The sequence below is a fragment of the Parus major genome, chromosome 3, assembly GCF_001522545.3.
Source record: "Parus major isolate Abel chromosome 3, Parus_major1.1, whole genome shotgun sequence".
NCBI lineage: Eukaryota > Metazoa > Chordata > Aves > Passeriformes > Paridae > Parus > Parus major.
Genome location: NC_031770.1, coordinates 32,095,594 through 32,121,292, shown reverse-complemented (window position 1 = coordinate 32,121,292; position 25,699 = coordinate 32,095,594). Strand labels below are relative to the sequence as shown.

The following is a 25,699-nucleotide window of genomic DNA, read 5'->3' as shown; positions in this document are numbered from 1 at the left end:
ACATCTACTCCTTCACATCACTTATGAAGCAGTGCTCCAAACTGTAGAAACCCCATTGTACATTTTGATTAATTGGTACAGTTGGTGGTGGCTCTAATATTTTTTAGCTGATGCGGAATCTTAGCAGAAACTCTTGTAAGAGACGGTTATGTGTGTGTGTACATACATTACCAAAGGTTTAAGGGAGCAATGCCATTAAAAACAAGAATGACATCGAGTATTCACTATCAGTGTAACACTATCAAGATAAGAATGTTCATTGTTGTATGGTGGAAAATAGAAAAACTGGATGCTATTTTGTACAGGATCTTGTAGCTTTCTTCTGACTGCTGCTTTTCAGGCTCACCCCATCACTGTGAGCTCAAGAATATCCAGGGAAACCTCCTCCACCGAAGGCCACTGCATAGGTACCTTGTGTCTCCTGTCACAGAGTATGGCCTTTCCTGGTGTGCCCCCATGCTGGATTTGACTTTAGCAGGGCCAATATCCACACTTTGTGCATGAGGGAAGTAAGGCTCAGAAAGGTTTCACTAAAGGCTGTGAAGTTCTGGTAGGGATGGATCAACTGCCTCCTGCGGTAAGAGCACAGATACTTCTCTGTTTAAAAAGTGGGGTAAGGAGCATCAATTGGTCCAAAAAGTAGCATCAGCTGCAGGCAAGGGAAGGAAGTGGTTGTCACCAAGGTGCTAGGGAGCAGCTTTAATACCTTGCTAGATCCATGAGCTTCAATTTCAAGCAGGTAGAAACTCAAGAGAGATGGGGATGGGATTGCAGTGGGGACAGATAAGAACTGCTAAACCTGAATAAGGTAGGTGGCAAAACCACATTGCTTACACAGTGACCTTCAGATCCCCTCTCTCCTTCCTGTTAGTGCTCTCTCCATGAACTGAGACCAATTCACTGACCACACTCTTATTCCAAGTGATTCAGGGTACCAGAAAACAGCACACCAGGAGGTCAGCATTACCATTTATTCATTCCTATGTCAGAATGCTTTCTTTCCCTTAATATTTTAAGAAGACATGAGGGCAGCTTTACAAGAGTACTGTTCATCTTTTAGGGGCTGCTGTTTTGAGAATTCTTCCTGTACCAGCTTTGCAACTGATCTGCATCCCGAGTTTGGTTACATTTTGGAAACCTTTTCCACACTCATTCCACCACCAGTAAAGCCAAACCACCAATACTGGGCCATCTGCTCTATCTATAGGCACAAGGTGCAGTAAACGCATGAAGACTATAACATAAATCCAAGTCCTCATGCAAAAGCTCTGTGAATATTAATTAATATTGTCTTAAAAGATTAACCAAAGAAATGTAGTCCAAATGCTAACAGGGACAAATCTGTCAAGGTGTGGAGATTATGTGAAGTTTCCTGAGATTTTGAAATATGCCTAAAATGTGGAGCTTCAGTTTGCTGTCTTAATTAACAAAACTATTGAGCAGTAATATGCAGGAAGGCCTTGCCAGGAGCAACCAACAATTATGGAAGGGCATGTTACTTCAGGGAACCAGATGAGGAAGCTGGGTACTCTGGAAGCACTCCTGCTTGTCATGGCATTTGATCAAAGCAGGTTGTAAATGTTCTGCTTCATCAAATGATAGCTTCAACAGAAAGTAATCAACACAGCAGGAGAGACAACCAGTATATATTTCTCTTTTAGTTGTGCCATATATATATATGTGTATATATATATATATATAATTTCTTTCATGTTCATTCTTAAAGCAAGCTGTCAAGAAAGACTTTAAAACAAAATGGACTTAGAGGTATGGTTTCTGGACCATAATTCAGATTTTGGCTTGTTTTCCAAGTGTATCAGTGAATTCTCCCTTCTTTCAGCCAGAGGTATCTCCAAAAGTTACCAGTGTAAGAGATGCTCCTTGAATAATATCAACTATTTTTAACAACATTTCCAAATATAACACCCCTATTGTCTTAATTATGTTACCACAGTGGCCAATTTGGAATGGATTGAAAAAGCTTTTGGAGCTTTTTCATGCCAAATTCTCTGCCTTGAGCACAGAACAAGTTTAATTTGCTAATTGTAACTGAGGTCTTATGCAGACACCATGCCCCCTCCAGCCAGAATGGGTACAATGTCACAGTTTTGATGGGCATAACCTCATCTTGGCTGATGCCACACCTTTCTTCCAAGGTGAACCTTTACATTCCTGAATGTGAGCAGTGTATGAACTAGTTTATGCCAATGACATGGAAGTTCTAACAGGGGAAATGTATCAATGTAATCATTATGAGTCATCTTACTCTTAAAAAATAATAACTGAAGCTGAAACATTGTACTCACATAGACAAGGTGAACCTATGTATGATTTTGACTTGGTTTGGTTGGGGCTTTTTTACCCAAAAATGTGTAATTTAACTTAACCCTCATGGATGATGGAAGCAACCAGCTAGGACTGGTGATATTTCTGACCCTTTGCAAGGTGCACGTGTGGCTGTCATATCCCCACTTTGGTAAACTCAGCTTCAAAGGAGGCACACAGCTTTCCACAAAGGGAAGGTTAGTTCAGTTCTGAAAACTGTATGAAAGGCTAGTGCTTAGTTCAATACATGCAAATTATCACCATTATTAAGATCTCTCTCAAAAGATGCTGAAGAATTTTGCCCAAGGGTAATAATCCTACTTGGGGGACTGAGAAATATTCATCATCACTGAAAGTTCATTTAACTGAAATACTGAATGGTTTTTGTTGTAGAAAATGAAGACAATTTCATCAAAGGTACTACAGATATATGCAATGTATGAAGGCGGTGGGGTTTTTTTGTCTGCTTTTTTTTGTTGTTGTTGTTGTTTTTTGGTTGGGATTTTTTAGTGGTGTTTGTCTACCAACAGTGGCAACTATGTCATTTGCAATACATAATGTAATGTGCTGCTGTTGGAGCCCTGGTACTTCAGTTATTTTAGGGCAGTTATGTCAGAATGAAAGGAAAAAAAACCCGCCTCAGTGCTTTACATTTAAAAACTACTGGCATGACACGTTCTAATTCATTAAAAAAAAAATCTCATTCATCAAAACAATTCATTTTTTGTTTGAACAGGCTGAATAAACAATTTCTTACTGATTTAATCCTGGCAGCCTTTCTAGTGACAAGTGGCTCCAGTTCATGTACAAGCACCACAGTGTCCTTAAGTATCAAGAACAAACTGGGTACATAAAGGACATTTAGCGATCACCTCTGCATGACTGCCCAGCATTCCCACTCGCCTTTTTCTCCCCCTCTTTTAATTATTTTTCTATTGTAGCAAATGCCATTAAAATCTTGAGTTTATCAGAACATTCTGAGAAACATCTGGGTTGGATCCTTTCTTTTCTTTCTCCTGCCAATGATGGGCTGACATGGCACAAAATGTTGTCCTGAATCAGCACTAGATTGTGTACTTTCAAAAAAGGTCACGGAATAATGCTGGAGCAGTGAACAGCCACATGGAAATGTGCTTGCTATAGAGCTCATTCTTGTGAAAATAGAGAAAAACTTACAATATTTTCAATTCTTTGAAGTGTATACTTTCATTTTGATTATCTCTTTTTTTATTAATCAGACAGTAAGAACAAAGGCAAAACTTTTGTGCCATGATGAATAAAATGTGCTAATACATAAGTGTGTGACAAAAAATCAAAATATTAAAAATACATCAACAACTAATTCACTCACCCTGAACTGATCAGGGAGTTGGACTGGACGATTGTTATAGATCCTTTCTAACTGCACTATTCTATTCTATTCTATTCTATTCTATTCTATTCTATTCTATTCTATTCTATTCTATTCTATTCTATTCTATTCTATTCTATTCTATTCTATTCNCTATTCTATTCTATTCTATTCTATTCTATTCTATTCTATTCTATTCTATTCTATTCTATTCTATTCTATTCTATTCTATTCTATTCTATTCTAGTTACAAGTCACTCTGTTCTTTGGTGACTCAGGCCCAGTCAATCTGAGATGAACCTCCTCTCAGACTGAGTCTCCTCTGAACTTCAGAATGAGTCCCTCAGTTCAGCACTATTTGGCTGCTCTACATACAAACTTGTAGGACATCTTTGCCTTGAAACTGCTAGGGAAAAAATGGCATCCTTTTGTACTTGAGTTTTGTTTCTTTTGCTGATATAGTTGTGCAACTGTTTTAGCAATGGACATATTTTTCCTGTTTTTTGTAGGATCAAGTTAGGAAGCATGACAGCTTTCATGAACCCAGGTGGTTTTCCCTTTTGTGCACCAGCCTTACCACCACTAACCCTCAAACTCTACTGTGATGCCCAGGTCTGACTGTGACATCCACCCAGCCTGTTCCACAGTGACTGGAAGCCAACACAGGGAGAAGAAGCAAGGAGATTTGATTTGCCTGACGGGTGGTGTCCACAAAGACATGGGAGCCAGAAGAGGCCAAAATGGAAAGTCAGCTTATTTCATCTAGTGAGAGGCAGGGAAAAAGATGATCTCTTCTTTCATATTCTAGGCTATTTTTTCAGACTATTAACAATATGATCAGCTTTTTTAAACCTATCAGATAAGCTTTACCAGTATGGATGAATACAAGAGTTTTTTATATCCATGTTATTAGCCAAGTTTCATCAGAAGATTCCATGTATCAGCTTATGAGGACAATGATAGGGAGAGATGTAAACCACTCAGTGGCACTCAGCACTTAATGTTCCCCTCACAGACTAGGAATCAGGACTTTTCCATCTAGGAATGTATCCACCTAAAGACAGGTTGCCAACAGCTGCAAAAAATTAGCTTACAGTTTCAAGAATTAAAATAATTTCCCTTCAAAATCATGTGCAAAAATAGTAGTTTTTTCTAAACCTCCCCCATGTCTCCTTACTACATATCACCTAAAGACTATCTGACCTTGGGCTGAGCAGGTAGCTCTCGTATTAGTCAGTACATCCAACTATAATTCACATCTTTATGAAGAAATTTCACCCTCTTTAAATGGAACAAATTGAAAGACAAAGTAACAAAAAACCCCAAACCTTTGAAAAAGCTCAGCTCTGCTACTCCTGGGCATACTGTAAACGTAGATCTCCTCTTCATCCAAGTGCATGCTAGGAAAGAAGGGACCTGGCAGTAACTGAGTGATATACAGAAAACCACACAGGAGAATTTCCAGAGACTTTTAGTTGCATATGCTCAGAAGAAAGCCCATGCAGGATTTTTTGGTGTTTGGTTGATTGGTTTTTCCATGAAAGTCATTTAAAGCTGGTGGCTAGAGCCACATTTATTAAGCCTAGTGATGGTGGAAGGCAGGGAGGACTCTGCCAGCCTGATAAAGTGGTGTGGATGATTCTCTATGGAAGACAGTCATCACAGCATAAAAACTGCGTGGGCTGGGCACACACAGGGAGGTTGTCACCACTATGTGAACATTAATCACACAGAGGGAAGAACCCCAGGACTCCTTTTGACATTACAGTCCTCAGTGGCCCCCAGGCAGGAATGTAGCCAGGGAGAACAGAACAGCAAAGTGGCTAAGGTAGAGGGGGAAATGGAGCCAAGCAGTCCAAGTTTTTACACCCAGGAAGGAAACACATGAACTTCAGATCTCAATACCTTGCAGATTCATGGCAAAAAAACCCCCATATTTTCAGGGAATATTAATGGAAGACTAGCTGCAGCACTCTAAAAAACTAGAAAACTAAATGTTAGGAGAGAGATTTGACCAGTCTAATTCCAGACACCTCTCTCTTTACTGTCCCCAGCAAGAGGATAAACACATTAAGCTTCCAGATGATTTGTGAGCAGAAGGTAAGCAAGGTTTTGGAGTATTGATTTCCCTGAGTATTAAAAGGATATTTCTAATGAATCCAGAGTGCTTCCACTGTTTCAGAATTGAAAACTGTCTCCCCCAACTGGGTGGGATAATGTTCCCTATTTCTTTCCTCTCTGACTTTCTTCCTCAGAAAAAGCTCAGTTCCCTCTTACCTTACTGAAAGCCAGCTTTGCACAAATTTTTTCTTCCTGTTTGCATTTTTTGTCCTCCTTGTCTTTTACTCTCAAGCTTTCCCTTCAGCTCCAGCTTGCTTCCTGTCCCGCAACACTTCCCCCCATCTGCCACATCTTCCACACTATTCCCAGCTCTTTCTGCTGCTGCAGGACCAAACAGTGCTGGAAAATGTCCTCCTCTGCTTTGGAAGGTAGTGGCAGGTTTAGAAGGGCTAGTGAGCCCTGGAGAAAATTACAGCAGCAACTCCTGCATGCCTGCCCGTGGGTGCAGAGAGAACCAGCACCATAAATCTGTACTCCCTCTGGATTTGGAAGATTTTGTTGGGGCAATCTTGGGAAAAATTATTTGCTTGGAAAAACATCTATTGTTGCCATACAATATCAGAATAGAATAGAGCAGGGAAAAGGGAAGCTCCTCACCTCAAATTGTGTCACTTTAAAAGCCACCACTCCCAGTTTTTGCAGCAAAACAAAGAAGGTCTTGTTGGGGCAGTGGGCACCACTTCCCCTGCAGCTGGTGCTGGAGGTGGAATAGCTTTCCTTGCCAGTTGTGGGCTACTTCACAGATGTCCTTTTGTTCCCCTTTCACACTAGCCACAATTTCCTCTTAAACTTTAATCCTCTCTCCGTTTCTAATGTATGCAAATATATGCCAAAAAATCAAGTCAGAGTTACAAGACAGAGCAAGTTATTGGGGTGGGGGTGGGAGAGAGGGAGACAAGGAGGCAGTGGAATTTCTTTGTTAGTATAAATGTTTCAAGGATCAAAATAGTTTAGAAAAATATTTGAAAGCAAAGAGTGAAGTGTCTTTATTATCCATGTTAACCTGTGGGAAAAGGGAACAGCTGAATATTCTATTCTGCACAGTTTAAATGAAAAGGGCTTGCAGAGCAAGAAAGAAAACGTCTGCTTGTCCTGCCCATATGCCAGGTTTCAGCCAATGTGCTGAAGAAGGAGACATTTTCCCTCTCCTGGGATTACTCAGGATTCCTATTTTGGCTTCTTCTAGGTCCAAATCAGCAGCAAGCTGCAATTCCCATGGCTGCTCAAGTTCCATGAGCAACTGCTTGGAGGACTAGTTCTCAAAAAAAGGCAGATACACATGATCATCTCCAGCAACAGATGCAGATCATAGAGAAATGCCTGAAACATGAGAAAAAAAAAATCAAAATCAATATCACCAAAGAAAACAAAAACAAAACCAAAAAACCAACCAAAAAAAAAACCCCAACAAATCTCACCCCCCCCACCACAAAAAAAGGCCAAAAAACCAAAACAAACAAACAAAACCCCAAAAAACCCCAAAACAGCCAACAAACAAAAGATAGAAGCGTTAATTGCTACTTAAGTGGGTAAATCTCTTTCTGGTGGCATGTCCAAGGGTCAGGCCAGTGATGAGGAAACAGGTCAGGAGAAGAAGAACTGATTTCATTGCTGATTGCCATTGCTCCAACTAGTAATGTGCCTTCTCATTTCTCAGCATGTGAAAAAAGGCTTTATATGCTGGAAACTATGAATTACTAGAAGATCTGTTAAAAAGAACAGAAGATATTAATTTTATCAGCCATGAGAGAAAGTTTACATTGAGTGTCTAGAACATTTATCTTCCTACTTTCTGAATGGACACAGGAAACAGAAAACTGTTTCCTAATCACCCAAACTCAGCACCACCATAAGTGGGTACAAAGCAGTTGCATTCCATTAATTTCTTCTGTCTCCTCATCTTTAGTGTAGTGTCAGTTTTCCTCAAAAAACAGAAAACTAAAATAACTGCTGAGATTTGAGCTCTTGGAAAGGAATTTTACTGTACAGTTTGCACACATCTACTCTTTTCTTTGTCTCCTCATTTCCTTTTAATGACACCTACTTCTCTCTGTCCTCCACACCTCCCTCTCACCTCCTTCTGTTCAACATCCTCCTCTCCACTTCTGCCATCAATCATGTACTACTGTCTACCAGTCTTTCTCTTTGCCTCAGTCCCCTAAGTCCTCCACATTTGTGAATATCATGTCAAAAAGAAGCCCAAAACAAACCAGCCCCACTTAACTTGTAATTTTGAAAACCTCACTAGTAACTGATAGAAAGGGAAATTTTGATCACAGAAATGCTGAGTTCTACTAGAGAACAGGGAAAAAGGAGGTGGGGGGGAGATGAAAAGCATTGTTTAAATGGTTGTTTGTTGGTTCAAACTGAAAAACATACATCAGAAGGTCTTCTCTTTGAGTTCTTTTTGTGGAGCTCAGACAGGAGTTTTCTTTATGAAATGGTGCATACTTTTATGGAGAAATGCAGCCAAGCCAGTGTGCTGTTGGAGCCTCACTGTCTGCTAGGTGTTCCCCTGTAGTTCCATCACATGTAGGTCTGCTATGGTCCCCTTTTGTTCCTCTCCTGTTACTCCCTCGGGCTGTCAAGGATGGAGCACAAGCACCCAGCAGTCTGGGAGCACTGGTCCAGGCTCTATGGGCTGACTCAGCAGCTGTCACTTGCATGGGATCATCTGGTATTTAAAGGGCTGTGGGCCTCAGACACTGAGCACGTGTTTTTGCTGGCCAAAGGAAACCTGAAGCCTGCTGGCCAGGATGTATCTTACTAATCTCCTTTTAATAAATTTATGGATAGCAATCTTACGAAGGTTTTCAATAGATTCATCTATTAACTTGAGAAGTTATCCATTTTAATGCAAGAATCTCAATTACATTAAGATTTTTATGTAGGTGCATCAGATGATATCCAAATGACTCAGCATCTTTTAACACATTCATCATGAATGTCTCGATGACATAACTGGTGCTATCGTTCCTCCTATTCAGAAATGGAGAATTAAGTGTGGAAGGTTAAACTTGTTGCCTGATTTAATCACCCATAGGATGTTTCTGACAGGGCCTGAAGTAAGAGACAGCTCTCTGAATTGCTCTGACACCTCTTTCATGAATCCATTCTGATTTCTTAGGAAAAAGGCACAGCCAAACTTCAAGGAAGAAAAATTTAATTATACTTTTTTTTAAAAGAAGTACAGAGAGTTAAAGTGTTTCAGATAATGATAACAAAAGGGAAAGGGTCTGAGCCTAACTGTGAAAGCCATATTTGGGCTAAATACCAACATAAAATAATATTCTTTTAAAAAAAGAACGGGAATGATAATCTTTTTCAAGTATTTATCTGTTGTGTCTATAGGTATCAATGTGCTGGTATGTAAGACCTCTACAATATCACACACTGTAACTTCTGATTTCAGTCATTCACTCATTTTGAGTGACCTGAGCTTGTGAGAAGATATTTTTTCACTAGACCAGGATAGGAAGACAGGCAGGGTTGTTGTTTAGGAGCTTTTGACTCCTGCTCTGATGTTCTCCTAACCTCGTTATGGGTCTTTCAGAACAACTGTGGTCTTGTAAAAACCATCCTTGCTCTATTTGGGAAGGAAAACCATGTATCTAAGGCTTCCATAAAAAAAGCCCATACAGGAGTTTACTGAAGGCTTCGTACCTGCCTGGTCCACCTTGAGCTATATTTGCATATAAAGGCCACACATAAAGCCAAGACCCAGCAAAAAATATTCTCATCTTCAAACTTACTCCTGACAAGCCTCAGACTCTTAAGAGAGATTTCTAATGCTGGTACAAAAAGCTCATGAGCCCAGTTCTTTGTTGGAAGACCAACTGCAGAACCCTGCCTAAACCTCAGTAACCATCTCTGAAGAAACAAAGGTGGTGGAATAGATCTTGATGCTACTCTCAGAGGGCTGATGAGCGATTTTTAAGGTAGGTGTTGCATGACATTTAAGATCTGTTACCTGCATCCAGTAGTGGCACTCCTTGTTAGCCATGGATATGTTCTGCAGTTCAGAAAGAAGTTACTACAGATGGACTTATGCATACACGTGGAGCAGGGTACGGAGTTCAAACTATAGGCGCAGTATACATGCATGCCTGCTGTTCCAAAAGTTCTGTCACTTGACCCACACAGAATATTTTTAAACTTTAGTTTTTGGCTGATAAGTATTTCAATTTTGGTTTTTTGCTGAGAGAACCTCTTTTTTTATTTTATTTTTCAGCAGGAAGGCAAATCATCTTTGAATACTGCCAAATATAACAAACATCTACAGATGGGTTGGTCTGCAGCTGGAGGCTTTAACTTCGTAGTATTTATTTGAAATATCAAAGCCAGCAGAGCAAGGCTAAAACATAGTGGGCACAATTCACAGTGTTTTGGCTCTTGAGCAAATAGCAGTTGAACTTAGAGGTTGGGTTTTTTTTCTTGCTGAAATGGAATTTATGCAGATGTGCTTTGCACTAAATTCATTAACAATTACATCCTGGTGCGGTTTTCACATTTTTGTAAGGGATCTACATAAGCACTAATTAGATCTAAAACAATGTTACTGTGCAAATTACAGTGCTGATTGTTCAAGTCGCCTTACATTCTGCATCTGCTTTGCAACGATGATAACATAGGTGCATGCAGTACAAATGCCAGCCTTTTACATTTAGTAGGACCATTTATTTAAAAGACAGCATTGAACAGATAATGCTGCAGTTTAAATATCTTGGAGATGCTTTTAGGTAATATTGTAAAGTAAAATAAATACTAATGCTAATAAGTTGCATAAACTAATTGCCATTTCATTAGTAACAACTGAACCTCTCTGAGGCACATCCACATTCCATTTGGCAACAAGTACCAACTGGGTATGGTAAATGCTAAATGGAAGCAGTGCTTTGCAAAGACTGCATTCATACTTGAATGTCGGGAGGACAAGAGCAAACATCTCAGTTCTACTGCTTTGAACTGTGGAAATGAATTCTCTGACTCGCTTATTCAACTTCAGTTCCAGATAACACATGGCAGTGAAAGGTCACCAGGAATGCAATCTATTTTTAAGGAAACACTAGCATTAGGACTTCAGTATGTTGGTCCCCACTCCACCTGTAATGCCCTCAAGTGTGATAAGGCGGCATTAAGATTTAAAGCCGTTTTAAAGGCAAAATTTTAAATTCAGTCATTATGCTGCTCTCTTTATTAATTTTAGTGCAAATTGAAAAAGCAGTATGATAGGATGGGGTTTGAGGTGCCATGATGATGTCCATGTATGCAATGATTATGATACTGTCTGGCCAAAATTGCTTTCAGGAGGAGTCAACTAGGGTTGTCATGCATTGGAAGGGGCGGCTCAGGGAAGTGGTTGGATCACCATTCCTGGAGGTATCTAAAAGATGTGTAGCTATGGCACTTAGGGACATGGTTTAGTGGTGGAGCTGGCAATATTGGGCTGATGTTTGGTCTCATTGATCTTAAGGGTCTTTTTCCAATCTCAGTGATTCTGTGATTCTGTCATGAAGATCTGGCCTCCCAGCCTTCCCTGAGAGCACTAACCAAGCAAACAGATGTGCCAGCAGTGTCCTGGAATGCCTGTCTCTCCCAGCCTTCCTTGCAGATGGAAGCAGTGCCATGAGACCAGCACATGTGTGTGAACTCAAAGGCATTATTCACCACCCTAATCATAATTTTCTGCAAGAACAAGAGCTCTTCCCTGATCAATTGAAGCCTTTGGGAGGGGCAGGGTAATCTGCAAGAAATTTCCCAGTTTATGTCCCATACAAAAGAAGAAGCCATGGTTTAGGAGAAGCAATGGTTTCCCATTACAAGCTACCAGAGCATGAAGGATGAGTCTTCTCACCAGGTTTTCTACAGCTCTGATGGGAAAATAGGGTGAATGGAAAACATGAGGGTTTACCTTTTCCAGTAAATACTGGAGTGATGTGGGCAGCCCAAGAGAACTACCTGATGGACTTAGGCAGAAGATATGCCTTACCCTGGGAGATCCCCAGGCTAGAAGTAACACATCTGCCAACACCTAATAATTTTTCAGGTTCCTTTAAGCATTTCTGTCCATCTACCCATTCTAGCATCTCTTGAACAAAAATTTAACTTTCATCTCACTTGTAGATTTATTCATATCAGGAATGACAATGTAGACTAGGACCCTTCTGGCTGGAAAAGAAAGGAAGATTACAAAAGTACCAAAAAAAAGAGAAAGGTGTAAACTGGGTGAATATGGATGGATTGTTCATTGCCTCTTTTAAAACAAGACTACACTGTTACATGGCTGGTCAAAAATACATGAAAGAAGATTCTCCACCTTGACACATAGCACGTGGCTAGAGATGACGTGCCATGGGAGGCTGAAATTTAATGAAGTCTTAAGAAGAAACTGGACAAAATCATAGAGGAAAAAATCCACTGAAGACTCCAAGATACCACCTTTGGCTCAGAAGATCACTGAGTTGCAAATTGCTGGAGGCTGGGTGGCTGTTACAGGGGTATGTTTCACTCCCTGCTTCTCTTGCTCTTATAGTCTTCCCACAACAAATTTTGGTCACTGCTCAGCACAGAATATTCGAGATGGATGCTTGATCTGACTCTTCATGGCTCTTCTCATGTCCATCACACCCTCTGTCAACCACTGAAATGGAACTACTGAACTTCAAATATTTACTGTACGTGGTGACTCCTGCCTGATCTCCCCAGACACATACTTTAGGCACAAAAACCAGGCATTGTTTTGAACACATTGTGGAGAGGATTCATGCCAGCCTGTTCCAAATACTTCTGCAAGATCTAAGCTGCTCAGCAGCTATTCTCTGCTTCGTTTCCCTTATGGAAATGGTAAGATAGGATTTCCTGTCCTGGGCCCCAAGTTGGGCAGGGCTGTGGACCACAGGTCTAATGAAGAGGCTTAAGGGAGGAACTTCCTCTTTACTGATTAGAAAGAGAGTTTGGGGAGATATTTTTATCAAATTAATATTAATGGATAGCCCTCTGTCTTATATTTAGAACTGCCTTAAATGCCTGGATCCTGCAGACTTTCATAAGCAGGGCTATCAACATGCCTAATCTCTTTGGGTTTAGACTCTGCAATCACTTACATCCAAACTTTATATATACTTTTGAAATAAAAGAAGTTGGAGTAATATTAAAAATAAAATTATATATAGGAGTGTGCTTAAATGGCAGGCACATTTCTGCTTATTTTATAAAAATGCCGTAGTCTCCTAAATTTAATTAAGCCAGTCTGAGGACATGATGAAAGGGTTCTTTAACATAAAAGACTTTGAAGTTTCTAGAAAAGAGTGAGGTATATAACTCTGAATAAGGGAATCCCATAAGATTTCTCTGTGCTGAAATTAAAGTGCAAGCTCTTACCTCAAGGATGCTATTTCCATCATCTCCAGGGTATTATTAGCTTTCGCAGCACATGCTGCTGTGAGTTACACTGCATTTCCCACACAGGCCGAAAGGACAAGAAAGAAAGAGGATGCAAATAATCCATAGGAATATGTTGGTGGAATGGCTGGGGTTATGTGCATCACGGTCTCTCTCTACCCATGCACTGGAAGACATTTTTACTGTGTGGTCTCACCTCCTACCTTAAACACAAGCCAGCTATTCTTTCCTTCATTTCACAATTCACACTAGGTCAGCTCTAGCAGGGAGAGAAATTCTGGTTTCTCACATGTCACATTTAGCCACTTTTTCAAGTTCTGAGACTCCAGCAGCTGCTTTCCTTTAATCAAGAAGAGACACAGGAGTCTGAGTTCTCCAGTACGTTATGGATGCATTGCCAAATACTTGTGGAATCTATCACTTAATTCTCTATCAGATCTTCCTTAGTGGCTGCCCTGCATAAAATACATTAGGTGCTTCCCTAAGTAGTATTTATCTGATAAGGTAACTGAAAGTTTGTGGTTTAAATCCACATGATGACACGTGCTCTTGCCTTCTTTTTGGTTTTCCTATTTTAAACCCTCCTGCTTACATAATGAAATTGCATCCTTCACACAATTTTTGGTACTAACCCCATGCAAATCTATGGGTTTGGCCTGCTGGGGAGGAGAACTGAAGCTGGTGGCAGTTTGGTCCTTTGTCATATGTTCTGATTGCTGGTATCACACCTTGACAAACCTGGAAGGTGAGAAGCAGATTCCTCCCTGCTACATGAGGCACATTTATGCTCCTGCAGTTGTTCTTGACTTGCCTTATGTAAAATTCACCAATTTCTGGGGGATTATCCTAACTCAAGAAATCTTGAGGGCTAATTATTGTAATGGCATTTGGGGTGCTTTCACCGACTCCCTGGAAAAATCCAGTTATTACCATCATGCAGCAACAGCGCGCACATATTGCAAGGTGGCAGAACTCTTGTGTCATGAATGTAATACAGAAACATTTGCCTCCAGCTCAGACACATTCTGTCAGAGCATCCTCGACGCATCTCTCCCGAGGAGTCAGATCTGACACTTGGGATGGCTGGCTGTCTACTCATCCACCCACTTCTTCTCAGGGTTTCTCTTTGCCTAGCAGGAGTGGGTACAGGGTTCACTGAGAACCCTGAAAGTAGGCTATTAAGTGACCTAGATTATTGTGGGGGGTGCTATTTCTGTGCTTCCTGGCCTATGTGCTTATGTTTGTCCCTTTGTCTCTGGGGCAGTCTCTACCTAGCAGGAAATCTGCTAGGGCAGTCAAAGATGTATTAGGGAGAGCAGTCTGTCTGGAGAGAGGAGAGAAGATAATGGTGAATAAAAATAATGGACCCGAGGAATAACTGAAATACAAAAAATGCAGTTGAAATCAAATCCTTTCTTATGTTTGTGGCTTAACATGTGTCAGTTGGCACATTAACAGTAGCATATGGGTTGCTCTGATGTGAGTTACTGCATACAGTATGTTATGTTCAGGTCTAAAATGTGTAATTCTTTTGGATTAGTGTTGGCAGATTTCAGTGTGCAGCGTACAGTAAATGTTCATAAATTTAATATATTTATAAGCTTTTCTGTGGAGCTCATTGCTATCTGATTTGAGAACCAGCAGCTCTGCAGAGCACAGCACTGGTAACTGGAGCCTCCTTTACTGAGGTAGAGTAACCTACACCATAGGGTGTCTGCTAAGGGCAGAGCCTAGACCACATCCCAAGTCCTAGCCCAATGACCTCCATGACTGGATCTTTCTTCTTGAGGCTCCTATAGGGAAACGCCTGTGTCATTGAAGAACACACAGGTTTGCCAGTGAGCTGGTGGCAGGTAATGTAGACTTAATGCTTTCCACCATGCCCTTCCTCTCTGTACAACAATTGAAGCAGAGTACCTTCCAGGTAATTTCCTTGCAGCTCATCTCACAATTAAGACAAACCCCAGTCTAAACACAAAGGATGCTGTCTGACACTGTCAACTTTTATGGAGCACATCAACAAATTATCGCATTCCACATGAGCTCTGTCCAGCAGGACAGGAATCATTGTTTCTCCAGAAGTAATGTGGCCGGAAAAGGTCTTGCTTCCTGGCTCCCAGCCCAGGGAGGGTTGGCAGGTAGCAGGGTGAGGGTGCAGTCATCCACACAGGCTGAATAAGGTCTTGAAGAAAGAAATAGCAATGTTCCAACATCTAATGTTTTTTAAATAAAGGTAAATTCTGTATTTATTTAGAGCTGATTTCAGTGGAGTCTCTTTATTCATTTTTTTCCCTGAAATTATTAGTAGCCCCATGTTCTCAGTGAAGTGGGAAAGTTCTGGCTGTGGCCAGTTCCTGGAGGTCTTTGTCCATCATCAGGAGAACAAAATCCTTGGCAGAGAATATCTTGAAAGCATGACACTGTTGCCTAGCCTTGAGAAATGCTTGTTCATTTGGTTGGGGCAAGGAATAGTTTTAGACATGTGCACAATGTTTTTTCATTCTCTTACTAAAATCAGTCAATTTGACTTTTTGCACTTGGAAAAAGCATGTGACTTCTTGTAAAGCTGGCTGCTAGTAAGGACTGACACACAAGAAACCTCATGGTATTTCTAGCATTTTATGATGACTAGAGACAAAACAGGACCCACCAGTGGAAAAAAAGGCTGAAAATCATTTTTGTTAGCAAGAAAATACAATCTAATAATGGAAAGCAACCACACAAATCTGCACAAAGTACTAAAATCAAGCATTTTGTCCTGGCTCTGGGCCACAGTCTAGCCTCTCCACTAAGAACTGCCATGATGGACATGAGCCCCTTGGTCATACAGCAGACCTGGAAGATGTCCCCACCTGTCCTGGAGGCAGGTGCCTAAGCCCAGGACAGTGCCAGAGGAGAGTAAGCAAAGAGAGAAAAAGGTAAATCTCCAGAGGTTGGGCTGCTGGGCACTGCTGTATCCAGGGGCTGCAACTGGCCCCACCTCTTTAGGGTGGACCTGGTGAGGCTGTGCTTCATCAGGCCCATTCCCAGGATCCCCAGGATTTAAGAGCAGCGTAGCATTCAGCCATCCATCTGCATCCTCAGCTACATCTATGGAGAAAGGACAGCCCTGTGGCAGCTGTGGAAAACATATAAGACAAAAGGGAGGGGAAAAAAGCCTCACCAAAACAATAAGTTTCTGAAAATGTGCTGTGTAACCAATATTTTCAGTACTGATTTAAATCCTGTACATCAGGTATGAAGATGGAAGTGGATAAGGTTATTCAGCTTGATAGTCTGCTCTCTTTCCTCCAGTAGTCTGTTTTTTGGCAGTTTGTTTATATTTTTACAGTGACGAAATGCATATTTTTTTCTTCTGAATCCCACCTGTACCTGTTCATCATCAAAGCCTCACTGTGACTGTCTTAACAGCTTTGAAAACAGATTTCTTGCTTCAGGTTCTCCTCTTTATCTTAAAAAAAAACCCCAAAAATCAAACTCAAAAAACCACCCCAAATCAGCAATGAGTTTTTAACAATGAAATGAGGGTTTTCTTGGGAATTTTTAAGAAGGAAAAAGAAGATTCCTTTGTTAATATTAGCAGTCAGTAACTAAAACCTACTTATCCATACAAAGTCAGACAATTATGCAGTCAATGATTGACATAAATAGTGTTGACAAGGCTAATTTTTAAACCTGTGCCCCACCACCTAGTTTTCAACCCCCTTTAAACAGGAATCAAGCTATAGTATCTCAAAAAAGTGGGTGTGATTGAAAGGGAGAGAAGAATTATTACCTCAAAAGAGCCAAGTGAAAAAATAAGGTGTACCTGCAGAGCATGTACTGCATTGCATGGCATAAGATGGCTTTGTTAAACAGGGAGTCAACTCCAGCTTTTCTTCTTCCTCAAAGGGATGGAGAGGGAGGGTAAAGTGAAAGTGACTGCCAAGATGTGGGAAGCACATCTGTGGGGCACCTTGGCTCCCTGCCTGGACACAGAGACAATGTCAGACCCCCTGGGCTGAGGAAGCTTTTGTTTGTTATGGGTTTTGCTTGTTTTACCTAGTTTTAATTGCAAAAGGTCTCCCCAGGCAAACATACCTTCCTGCCTGCTGATGTGGTTTGTTCCTGCTTCGTTATCTCCTCATCCAACACCTGCTGTATCCACAGGAGTGGGTGGAAGCCAGTGGGCACAGAGGAAGCAGCTCCAGCACCTCCTTCAGAGCCGGGGTGCACAAAGTTATCTGGAAATAGGCAGCCTTTGCTTTCTGAGAGTTATTCTTGCTAACACTCATTGCTGTGTGGACTGAAGTAACACCAACCAGCTCCTGACAGACACCCAAAGCAGCAAGGGGTCTTTGTAGGGGAATGCAAGTGCAGTGAGTTGGCACCTCTCATTTTCTGGTTTTCTCCCTATCTCCAGCTGAGGGCAATTTCACTTGCCCCTCTCTGCTGACATTCACTAAGCTCACCTCTTCCATCCTAAGTGGAAGTCTGCAAGGCTTAGTTGGATGGGCTCTGAGGAACCTGATCTAGTGGAAGGTGGCCCTGCCCATGGCAGAGTGACTGGAATTAGGTGATCTTTAAGGCCCATTCCAACCCAAGCCATTCTGTGATGATCGCTTCTCACTGGATGTGAACAGACTGGGATCACAAGACACAGGGCTAGTATGACCAGCCATATTAACTGCATTTGGGTGAATCCTGCCTGCCTGTTGGGACTCTGGTGACTACAGAAGTAGGTGCCCTTGCACTTCACTGTTTAGCACTGGGGAGGAGCTGCAAAAACAGTGCCTAAAAGCCTCTGCACCTCAACAAACCCAGGTTTGAACTGGTGTTGTGTAAAAGGGTGATGTGAAATGCCAGCAACTGCAGTTTGCTCTCACATTCTCCTGAGACCACTCATTTCTTGCAGTTGCATCACTTCCTCAGTGTTAGATATGACTTCATGTTGTGACATAGGGGCAAAACATCCCAGTGACACCAAGCCCAGAACAGACCAGATAAACTGCTGGTAGCTCTATAGTAAGTTCCTGTAACTCTACGTACATAACTGAGGCTAAACAGCAAAGAGCTCATAAACAAGAGAAGTGACAACTGCTAACAGGCTTGGACAGCCTAATTTTGGAGGAAATAATAAAGAAAAAAAGTAGGAAACTGTTATCAGTCAATTAAATTTAGGGCATAAACCTGCTAATGTTTGAAAATATATATGAGTAAGAGAAAGAAGTAAAGGGACTCTTGATTTAGCAAGCCCCAGACTAATGCTATGATACTTAAAAAAAAAAAAAACCCACAGTATTTTCACAGAAAAATTGGCAAACCCCTTGTTGTTTTTACTTATGAAATCACCCAACAAAGACCCAGCACCTTTGAGTCAACAAAACACTCAAAATGGAGTAATCCTCCATCTGCAGTAAGAGGCTTGGGAGGATTGACTACAGCTCTACTTCATTATTCAAACAGTATAAAAACAAATTAAGTTATTGCTAAATTATTTGAACAATAATACTCTATTTCCACTACTTTTGACTTGTCAGAAAATTCTGCTCTGGATTGATGATTGTTACACTGAAACAACTTGTTTGTCTGAAACCTGAGCAAATTTTCCTTTTTGTCATTCAAGGGAACTGGAGGAAAATAGGCACTTTTTCTGGTACACATATAACTGCACCCACACTAAAAGGGTCAAAATGACAAGCAAAAAGGTCTTCTGATGTGCAAGCTTATCAGCATTTTTGGTGGGGTGTGTGTCTTCGACAGAAGAAAGTACTGCGTGCTTGTTTAAAACCACAGATGTTTCATCAGGTGCACTTGCAAGATATTAAAGGAGAGCCAAGAGATTTGTGTGGATATACTGTGGGGAAAAAAAGAATGACCATTTTAAAGGGATGATTTCCCATACATGAGAGAGTGGGTAGCACTGACACAGAAGACTGGAGTATCAGCAACGTTCATGAAGCAAACGTGTGTTCACAGGCAAATTTACAGGGCAGAATAAGCATTTGTGGATGAGGATTCAAAATATACAGCTATTGCTTATGGTATTGTGATTTCAGGATTTTAGTCTCCAAGAAAGACCTTAGGTATGGCTGCATTTTTCCCCCTTCCCTTGAAAGAAGGGAAGAAACTTGGGTCAATTTGTGATGAGGTAAGAGAACAGATTAAGTCTGCAGTGGGTTTTCTCTCCCCTCCTTTTCTCCTGAGTGGCATAAAAAGGAACCTCCATATTCCTCTCCCACATGCTGTCCTGAATTTCTCTCCTTTCCTCAACACTTAACTTTTTCTTGGAATGCCTTTACGTGCCAGATGACAGCAAGTTACTGTGCTAATTGCTTTATTCTTCAATAAGGACATTTCCTATACCAAACTCCTACAATACTTCTGTGTAAATTAGAATTTGGCCTTGGAACAGCCCTCTTTCAACAATTAAAAAGCTTTGCTGAATGGAGAGCTTTATAGATTAAAAAGGCTTTGTCTTGGATAGATTTTTTTTTTCCTTTTTCTTTCTTTTTTCAGCATTAAGGGTGACTGTTTTCACCCTTACCAGCCAAGAGAAGATTAATAAGTCTCACCAAATTGCTCATTTATGAATAAATCTGAATTCAGATCTATTCCATAGATTTGGAATTATGGAGCCTGAGTATAAATTCCCTTCTTTAAATCACACTGATTTTCAAATATATAAGCTGAAGTTTTAGACAAATATTTATCAACCTGTCAACTATTCTGAACAGGGTTGCAGCTGCATGGGAGCACTGAGAGCCATGGGGAATAAAAGAGGAACTTACCACTTAGTTCTTTTTGCCCAGAGAAGAAATGATAATTTTAGTTATACTTTGCTCGCTTACAACAATAAAAACAAAATGAAGCCACAGAAGAAAACTGTCATGTTACACCCCTTCCATCTGGCCTGTGCTACACACCCACATATCCCGTCATTCTACAAATTAATCTTTCACACATTTTTAACAAAAAAAAAGTGTTAATGTTATAGAAGAGAAAATAAGGTAAACACAGAGCTGTGTAAAAATACATTAACATTAAAATATGGTGGCAGTTATGAATTTTCTTAATTGAATAGGAGAGTAAATATTCACATCAAATCAATGCCAATGGCATGCAAATTAAAGCTACATTAGGGCAGCCTTGATATAGGCATTACCATTTTTGACACTTCTGTGATTTAAAATAATGTGCAGACTTTATTCGTTAATTTTTTCCTCCCTTTTTTATGTTATTTTTGAGTGAGTAATTTGCCATTACAGAGCAAAATCCTTCTCCTGTGCCCTCTTATGTTAGACTATCTTATTTTATTCTCCTGCCTGGATGGTCCTGTGAACACTGGCTCAATTTAATTTAGGGTTAATATTGAAGCCTGCCCATGGCAGCACAGATCTCTTTGAGTAGCTTCCCTCAGGCCATATCTAACCCCTCAACACAAGCCAATAACCTGTTGAAGCAGTCTGAGGAAAGGTGCCTTTGATTCACCGTGCCAGGTCCTACAGGCATCCCCCTTTCCTAGCTCTGCACCTACCTCTCCCCAGAGATCTTTGTTCCGTGGTCTGATTAAAAATTGCTTAAAAAGTAAAAGGACCACAGAAGTGAAGCCCCTAGCACCTCAAAAAGGAGAAACCTCTCAGGGACTCTTAGAAGCTTTATGGCTCCAGAGGTGAAAGTAGGAGGTATGAAGCTTGCTGCCTGGCACAAAAATAAGCTCCATTGTGCAGGGAAGTGGGACCGATGGATCGGTGTGGGGCAGAGATGAAGGAGCACACACACGGTGGATGTGATGCCAGCAGCTGGAGAGCAGAAGCTGTACTGTGCTGTGGACTGTGCAGATATTTCCTCCTGCATGACCAGAGGGAATGCCCCTGTCCCATGAGGCAGCAGCAGTGTCAGACATGTGCAGCCTGCACTCCTTTAGCACTTTGCTTTATTTGGAAGCTTCTCTCCTCCCTGGCACTTTTTCAGTCCTCATCAATCACTAATGTTTCTGCCTGCTGTCTCCAGATTTTATGAAGATGGTCCCCAGTCACACCACTGTGCCCTGAGAAGAAGTTACGTGCACAGGCTAGCTCACACAGCAAGAGCCAGCACAAAGTGCTCTCCTCCTCCTCAACAGGGCAGGAGAGGGGTCTGATGGACAGCAGGAAGAGAGTGCAGGAGGCGTGCTATGTCCCCAGTTTGACTATCCACCGTCAATCCATACTGACTCAGGAGGGAACTAGCTTCTTTTACAGCAACACACCCAGCAAAAAGCCCTAAAGCTTAAAAAAGACTCGATGGAAAGAAAAAATTGAATGCTTCTAAGCATGAAGTCCCAATAAAAAGAGTCTGTGCTGGAACTGGTGTGACTAAATCCTATACAAAGCTAAGAGCCAACACTCAGGTTCTCTTTCTGGTCTTCCACACATCCCAGGAAAACCAGGTACAAGTCATTTGCAGGGTCACACTACCAGTATTACCTGTATGCCTCTGAAATTGCTCATCAGACTCCCCACAGAAGTGGCTGTAGTAAGGACAAAAATACCACAGCTTAGGAGGTTTTAGCACAAAGGAGTCTGTGAACCTTTGTTTCAGAGGGCATCCACAAAACTGACCAGCAAGATTAGGACAGAGGAGTCTGTGAGAGAGCCCTTTTCTGCTCTGTTCTTGTGAGCCCTATCTCATCCACCAATGCCGATGTGACTGGAGAGCAGAGGCACAGGAGCTAAAAGGCCATATGTTTTCAGTTTCAGTGAGCATCTTGTACCAAAGCTTCTCACAGGTGCTGAAGACTACATTTATACACAAAAAACTAATTTCCTCCCCTTTACTGCCTAATTTCTTCTAACCTTAGGTTTACCTCTGACTCCCATTTTCCTTTTCTTTCTTCTCAACTATCTTTTCACTTCTCCCTTTATCTTACATTTTTTTCTTACCCATATACTCCCAGGCAGCTATGGAAGGTTCTTGTTTTGGGGGTTTTCTTTTTTGTTACAGGGGAATAAGAGGACTTCAGAGTTAGGACACCACATTGCTGAGTTCTTATAGCAGCCTGACTCTTATTCACTGCCTGAAAAAAAATCCACCTCATGGTCCCATTTTTAATCTGAAGAGCTGAGGGGATAAATGCCAATTTCAAAGACAGTTGGTTGCAATAGTTAATGTTTGTGCAACACTTCACATGTCTAACTATTGTATCCAATCTTCACCACCAGAAAGATGCAGAACTGCTGCCACTGCCTCCCAGACTGTCTGTGAGCATGATGATTAATGAGCTCACAGCCTTATTTTGCTGTTGAAGTTAATGTTGCTTCCTGAGGGCAACACGCCTGATGAGAGAATTTGCAGCAGTCCATACGCTATATTGATTCAAAATGCCACTGTATGTTTTAATTAGCTTTTAACCATTAAAAAGTGGGGTTGGAAATTAAAATGGCACATATGCTTATGCAGCACATGCCTGTACCTAAAAGGTGAGCATTAGGTCAAGTTGTCGAGCCATGGGCTGGACCACAACTGGCAGTTAAACCCCGTTTTTGTAGCAATTAATACATTTCCATGGCTTTTCTTTTTGTTAGCTTTATGCCAAATATCCACTTACATCTATTTTCAAGCCTTGAGGAATGCATTTTTCACCCACCCACGCTATCTTTTGAGAGTTATAACACGCTAGGAAAGTTTAAATTTGCAAAGCTGAGGTTTAAGAGCTAACGTGAGGGAGTGGGATTTGCTCAGGCTGGTGAGAAAGTGATGTGCTGGGATAAAAGGCTGCACTGCAACCCCTCCTTTGCACCACCAAAGAGTTTTTATTAAGTCATTGATAAGGTGCTCATAATTTCCTCATTTCTATTGTACTTACCCTTCATCCTCTTGATGGCAAAGGGCTGGTTGAAGTAATATCCTGATCAGTAGAAGCCATTTTTGACTACTTACGGAAGACAAGTGGAGTATTCTTTTCCTTAAAAGAGAATGAAAAGAGAATTATGGGGCAATTACAAAATAATAATTAAACATATTAAAACCACCTAGAAGACAATAAGGAGATGAGCACCAGTTCACACTGATTAATCATGAATGAAGCATGTTAAACAAAACCAGTTCCTCTCTGAAACTGGTTAAGAGGTCTTGAAAGAGGGAAGGTAATCAACACTGTCTTGCCTTCAGCCAGGCTGTTTGCCTTGCCCTGCTTGGTGCACTTGTGACCAAACCAGGGATCATGCTCAAGCCAAAACTCATCAGTGGTGGCAAGAGTGGCTGAAAAGCCACACACAATGGATCCCTACCAAAAATTCACTGCCAAACTGAAGGGCTATATTGAGTCCAGTTCTCTAGATAGCTGACCTAGATTTGGTACAACTTAATTTTTTCATTAATGATATAGATAAACAGCTTAAAAATATAACTTTTAAATTTGCAGATCAGAATCTCAGAATGAGCTGTAAGCACGCTGGAGGAAAGAAGTGTTCAAAATGGTCCAGACATACTGGAAAATGGACCAAATGAGCATGGCAATTAGGATGAAAGCAAAATGTTCTGCTTTGGAAGAAATAAATAATTGTGTCAATGCTGGATCCATAGCTAGAGCATGGCCATGAAGGATGTGGACCAACTAGAAGCTGAAAAATACTAAATACAACATGAGAAACATGATCTACAAAGAACATGTATGACTGTTTCACCTGAAGAAGACAAGGCTGGACAAGGTAAGATGGCTGGCATCCAGCACATGAGCTATTCACGTGCTAAAGAAATAAACTCTTCTGTATGATCACTCTGGCTTGGATGGAAGTAAGAAGCTTCTTAGAACAATACTTGAAAAGACACACCAGGAAAAATATCATCTCTGGAAAGGCTAATGGAGAAGTGGGAACAACTGCCTGGGTGGATGGTGGAGTCTCCTTCACTGGAGATTTCCAAAAACAGGATGGACCAGCATTAGCCAGAAACAGCCCAGATACAGATGATCCTGACAGCAATCCAGGCAGAGAAGAACTACATGACCTCTTGAAACTAATTCAACACTATTTTTTTTTTTAAGATTTCGTTTCTATATTACCCTTGGGAGGCACAGAACTACTTTGTGCCTCAACTCCACATCAGTGAAACAGGACCATTAGTGGCCAAATTAAACAAATCAACGAGAATCATTTGCATTGAGTTCGGCTGTCTGATTAATCATTTGGAGTTTGCAGCTTATACAATGTCTCATCTGTGCCTGCTTTATCATCAAAAGCAGATATTTTCCAGTCATAGTGAGGAGAAAATCTGACATTATTGTCATGACTGAATCGCTCTTAAATGCATTTAAAGCTTTACAGACCCATTGGCTGTAATGTATATTTAAAATTCTTGAAACCAGCAAAAGATCAGATTGAGGAAGGAAAGATGGTAGAACAGTGACACTGTGCAAGTTAGTTTAAATAAAGAATCTTATCAAATCTACTGACTACTTGTTCACATCTGTCCAAATATAACTTATGCCATATGTCCTACTATATAAGTCAGCTTGGAGGCAGGACACTTCCCTAAGCAGCAATTCACTTCCTGAGTCTGCTCTATCTTCAGGAGAATAAAGAAGAGGGGGAAATGATACATTACAGAAAAATCTGAGAAACAAACAAAATAACCTTCTGGGAAGTGAAAATCCTTTTTCTACCCTAACAGTATGGTCAGATGAATCTTTTGTCTTCTTGTGTACTAGGAAAGGCATTATACCTGATATTACCATAAGCTGCCTTTGAGGAAATCAGACACCTCAGTTTTTCTTCACCTTTTCACTTTGTCAAAGTGGTAAATATTGTCTTGCCAGTCACCTCAATGATCATCCTCCCATCATGAAAACACAATTTATGGTTGCCACCTCTTGGGTCAGACTCCCAGGTGCGGTCAGTCAATCCCTCCACCTTGGGTCTCCAAGGGCCTTGGTGCTGCACCAAGAGCAGGCTGGGGACGGGAGACCCAGCCCTGCCCAGCCATGGGGCTTCCCAGCAAAATGCTTCCCAATGGGAGCTTTCAGCTGGTAGTGTCAGATAAAAATATTATCATCGAAATCCCGTTTCAGATACCAGAAGCCTCCTTATGGCTCTAAGAGTTTAATTTTCATTTAAAAGTCAATAAATAGAGGCATAAGGGTTTAAGATGAATTATGCAAGCCTTTTAGCCATAGCCATTACATTCTGCCACAAAAATGAGCTGCTGTTCTCACTTTGTTTTATGGGCTCACTGTAGCCTGTTGTTATTGTAGCTGCCAAATAAAAACCAGCAAACCATGCAAATGAAAATATAATCTTTTATGCTTTCATAGTCTTAGGATAAAGTGGTATATGCAGTTTTAGAGAAGGGGTTTCTTTTGAAGTCTGTAGTGTTATGCCCCTGTCCTGTGAGTCTTTACAAAGTGGAGCGGCTTTTTGATCAGCTGCTCTCCCATCTCCGACTGCAGGACTGTTCTAAGCTCGAAGGCAAGGAAAAACATAATAGCTTCCTGTAGATATGAAGAAAGGGTGGATTACAGGTAATTTCATAAAACTGGAAAGT

General features: G+C 41.0%; 1 long non-coding RNA gene across 1 annotated transcript; it reads right to left on the bottom strand.

Annotated features, from left to right (window-relative positions):
• Positions 1-6,552: 6,552 nt before the first annotated feature.
• LOC107201214 lies at positions 6,553-23,117 on the bottom strand. Its single transcript, XR_004496565.1, has 3 exons — positions 23,025-23,117; positions 7,319-7,503; positions 6,553-7,117 (listed from the first exon to the last, which is right to left on the bottom strand). It is a non-coding gene; the product is annotated as an uncharacterized LOC107201214 (long non-coding RNA).
• Positions 23,118-25,699: the final 2,582 nt, after the last annotated feature.